Source organism: Panthera uncia, chromosome B4 (assembly GCF_023721935.1).
Source record: "Panthera uncia isolate 11264 chromosome B4, Puncia_PCG_1.0, whole genome shotgun sequence".
NCBI lineage: Eukaryota > Metazoa > Chordata > Mammalia > Carnivora > Felidae > Panthera > Panthera uncia.
In genome coordinates this window covers 101,958,774-101,963,981 of record NC_064809.1, presented here as the reverse complement: position 1 = coordinate 101,963,981, position 5,208 = coordinate 101,958,774, and positions in this window count along the sequence as shown.

The window sequence follows — 5,208 nt, the reverse complement described above, 5'->3', positions numbered from 1 at the left end:
TAACAATTATGTCCCAACGTGATTTCACATTTAGCTGTAGTGTTGCAAATAAAACAGTCTATATGCTTTATTAAATCTCTAGATCGGCTAATCATGACTTAAAGTGTGAATCCTCCCAGAGGTATTGGGGTCCAGCATACTACCCCTCATTTTCTAGAGATAAACTGTCTTCACCTAGTGGTTTTCAGACTGTAACCACGCAGCCCTGAGACTTCATGAAAGTTTGTTAGTAGATGCCATAAACAGTAGGGAAGAAGAATACACTCTGAGGCTCTTAATGTTTCCCTATTCTGTATTTACCAGTTTTACTCATTGGAGCTCTATGCAAGTTTTATGAACAGCAATAATAACAAACAGCATGGTGTTATCAAAAACAGAACAAAATAAAGGTTATGTTATGTACTACTTCCTCACATTAAAGGAATTTATTTCTGATGAGAGCAACTTTGTCTATTTAATCTGCAAGGAAGTTATTTCTGTTTAGAATACCTTTTTTTACCATTTAATCCTAGCATTAATAACATCAACTGCCAGGACTGTGTATAAGAGTGACTGACTCTGTTGCCCCCTGGGACCCACAGAAAACAAAATATGGCCACACAGTAATCACCATTTTTATGTTTGAAATAAATACTTCATGTATCCTCCATCCTTAAAGGATAAAGTTCATCTCTCCAGCTTGGCATGAAAAGCTCTTCATGGTCTGGTGCACACGCAACATACTGCTAATTTACTTGGCTTTGCTCTCCCAGAATACTGTCTGTATACTTCTGCTGCCCGCCTCTTCCATGAACCTGCCCACTGGGATTTTTTTTGTTTTGTTTTGTTTTTCTTTTTACTTGAAGACTCATCTCAGATGCCACCTCTCCCGTGAAGCTTTTACTCATTTACCTCATTTCTGCAGGCTGTATTAAGTGGCTTCCTTCCCCTTGCTCCTTTGCCTGTGCGTACAATCATTGGAACACTTATCACGCTTTGTCTTAATCCCCAAGAACATTTTATCAATCTGTGTCCCTAGCACATGGATACTGTCAGTATCTCTGTTTTACAAGCTGGGGGCATATATTAGAAAGGTAAATGATAAAAATATGAAAACTTAAAACAATCAGCAACAAATTCTTTTTTTAATGATATAGGCAGCAGGTGAAGCATTACTGTTAAAATATCTAAAGTGTATGTAAAGGTAAATTTAATAGTAAACTTTTGTGTACTGCTGTTCTTCAAAGTTCTTCAAAGTAGGTAATGGTTACATGAGTAATCAAGGAAAAATGTTAATTTTATTATTTTTAAGATGCATTTTTATGGCAGCTAGACAAAATCTCCTTGAGATTTTCTTCTTTCTATCTCTTTACCATTCCTTATTACTCAGGGTTTTTTTATATTTCATCAAGAGAGATTTAAAATTTCATTAGTATATAGATTTCCCATTCAGCAGATAGGATTAGCACCCAAAATAAACAGAATACTAAAAAGTAAGCTACTAATTTCAATTGCATGAAGAATTTTACTCAAAAGATTTACTGGTTTTTAGTGTGGCACACCATATCTTTGTTATTAAATGAGGTTGAGATAATTCTGGCTTTTTAGCAAAGAGCCAGATTTTTTTTTTTTTTTAACATCTATTCTTTTGGTACTACCTAGGAGTCCACTGTTATTTTTCTATTATTTGGAGCACATTGTAACTTCTTATTGTTGATGATTTTGAAATGCATTGAAAGTATCTAGTAGAACACTTGGCACATGCTATGTGTTAAAAAAAAAACAACAACAAAAAACTGGGGCAGCTGGATGGCTCAATCAGTTAACCGTCCGACTTCAGCTCAGGTCTTGATCTCATGATTTGTGAGTTTGAGCCCCGCATCGGGCTCTGTGCTGACAGCTGAGTGCCTGGAGCCTGTTTCGGATTCTGTCTCCCTTTCTTTCTGCCCCTCCCCAACTCACGCTCTGTTTCTCCAAAATAAATAAACATTAAAAATTTTTTAAAATAAATAAATTAATTAATTAAAAAGAAATAAATAAATTAGCCCTATAGAGATAAGAAAGGCCCCATGGCTCCAGGGTTACATAGCAATACAGGCAGAGATCCCCAGCTAAATGAGAGAATTGCGTTTTTTCTCTATCATCCACTTGTATGCAGTCATGATTACGAGTGGCAGAGATACATAAGAGGTGGAACAGATGGACTAGCATATTCAGAGGCACTTACTGGTGTGTGGGAAAGGCAGAGTTTAGTATAACAGGAACATAAACTGGAGATAAGAAATGGTTAAAAGTGAAGTGTGCAAACTCAAAAATTAAACATAAATTTGAATGTCATCCTCAGGGATCTTGGACTTGAGATTTAAGGATTTTCAGTGAGGATTGACAAGCTTGGAGTTGCTGTTTAGTTAGAATTTTGAACTGTGCCTTGGCTTGATGATAGGACTAGAGCAGAGAGAACAATTCAGTAGCTTTCAAAAAAATTCAGATGACTCTATGATTTCTCTGCGCTACAGATGAAAACAAACACTAAACTGATACTCAGAAAAACTGATGCACACAAAAGGATTTCAAATAGTTGTTAACAGTGTAGAGTAAATAATGTAGTTTCTGTCTGAAATCAAAGTTATGGGAACCCAAAAGTCCATGCTCTTTCCCTTATAGTCTGCTGCCTGTAGTGTTGATATTTAAATATATTAGCAAAAGTATTCCAAGCTGCATAATTTCCAACCTCAGTGATCTATCTATTTATAAACATATAGAAATCTGCTCTACCACTAAAAACATTGTACTACAGTCTCATTGTGTGTGTGTGTGTGTGTGTGTGTGTGTGTGTGTTTAACTTAAGGTTTTCATTTAGTTACCCCTCCTCATTTTATCTTTACTGACACGACATTCTCCTATTGGAAAGGCATTTTTATAGTAACCAAACTATATCCTATACTATATCCTATTACTATATCAGTAAACTTCTTTCCTGAAATTGTACTGAATGACAAAAAGAGAAATTGGGAGGGAAAGCTCTCCTAAATACATGCCTGTATTAATTAAATAATACTCTGGACATCAGTGAGACCAACCAAGGGAATCAATGAGTAGCCCTTGGAGCTTCCTGTAGGAAATCATAATTCTTTAACCTGCAGAGGTTTCTGCTTATTGAAAATCTCGTGGACTATATGTTCTGTGAGCACCGTGTCCTTCTTTTCACTGTTAAATCACTAACACCAAGCAGAGTGCTTGGCACACAGCCATGATTAGCAAATAATGTTGAATTGATTAGCAAGTTGAAAGGAAGAATGTCTTGTCCTGCATCATGTAGGCATTACTGATAGCCTGATATAGAATGACCTTCCCCTAGGAACACATAAATGGTTCTAAGATTCCCAGTCTGATGTCCACAAATATATTTCACTTATACCTAGCTAAAATAGCTTCATTTTTCAGGTAGTGTCTGGAGGGGAGGGTAATTGGAAGTAGGGAAATGATTGAAGATGCTTCTGAGATAATCATTTCATGCACCAAGCACAGTGCCAGGTGGTTAGTAAGGGCTCCATAACCAGCAGCAACAGTATCAGAAGCAGCAGAGATGGGGTCTGTGGACCACACTGGAGGTGGCAAGGATGAGCCAAAAGAAATTAAGCATGAGGGAAAAGCTATTAAGAGATACATTCTAAAGAATTTAACTTACTGAATATAGGACACAAAAGAGGACAAGGCAAGATTACCCCCAAAGTTTCTAATGAGGGAAAGAAGGATATGGAGGAGGAACAGCTTTGAAAAACAATATATTTAGTTCAGTTTTGGACAGATTGAGTAGACCAGTTGGAAACACAATTGTGCCTCTCAGGAGAGAGGTCTGAGTAGTAGATGTAAATGTGGGAGGCATCTGCTTACAGAGTAGAGAACACGATGGAAATGGACGAAATGACTTTGGCAATGAATGAGGTGAAGGGGGCAGATGGGACATGAAATCCTTGGACATATCGACCTACTCAGAAGTATCATTATGGGTATATATACTTGGTTTATTTCATAAACATATTTGGAAACCTTTTCTTTATCACTCCTCCTTGAATATCACCCCTGAACCTAATTTAAAAAAAAAAGAAAGTAAGAAAAAGAAAGAGAAATGAAAGCAAATTAGCCCTATAGAGATAAGAAAGACCCCGTGGCTCCAGGGTTGCATAGCAATTCAGGCAGAGGTCTCCAGCTAAATGAGAGACTCTTGAGGTTTTTCTCTGTCAAGTTAGATGTTCCTGCCTCTTTATGTGTGTGTTTGCTTTATTTTGTGAATGCGTTTTGGAAGCTAAAATTCTCTTTCAATCCCCTACTTGAATGTCATTCCTGAACCTTAATTCTTACACTTGCGTAAAGTAATTGACGTATATCTGTTATACCGCTTATGATACTGTGTGTAGTTTTTCACTTAGCTCTCTCTAAGACTAGTCTGTGAACTCCTGGAGAGAATAAAATGTATTTTACTTAGCTACTTACAGTTGTTCATTGACACTTAGCCTAATGTCTGTTAAACAGAGGTTGTCTGTATTTTTTGAATGAATGAAATATTTCATGTTTAAGTTGGAGACCGCCTAAAATTAATTCTTCTCTATTAATTCATGAAATCATTAAACACACCTTGTTGAGTATCTCCATTATGCCATACTTTTACAATGGTGAGCAAAACACCTGGTTTCTGCACTTAAAAATCTTAGAGTTTCCTCAAGGAAAGTTATCCAAAAAGTCACGGTAGAACATTATTTGGTTCTCTGGAGTAGACAACCAAAATGCTTTGACTTTAAAGGTACATATAAAGATAGTTTTATCATAACTTGGAAATTTAAATTAAATAATTCTGTGTCCAAATCCACTTTTAATTCTAGTTCATGGTTAACTTTTCTACTGTTACCATATTGGTAACAATAAAATTCCATAATAGTTAAGATTATGTCCTTTGGAATTAAACACAGGATTGAAAACCAAGTTCCGCCATTTATGGGAGTGTGGCTATGAGCAAGAAGAATCATTTCTGTATTTTTGCTTCCCTTAACTATTTATTGTAAAAGAGTAAGTCATGAGGTCATCATTAATGCTAAGTAAATTATTTATGAAATTGTGTAAAGTATTTCCTTCTAATAAACATGGCCCTCAATCAAGATTAGCTATTGTTGTTTTTAATGATTAATGAACTTTCCAACTAAAAGCATAATTTATTTTACAAGTTATATTTTT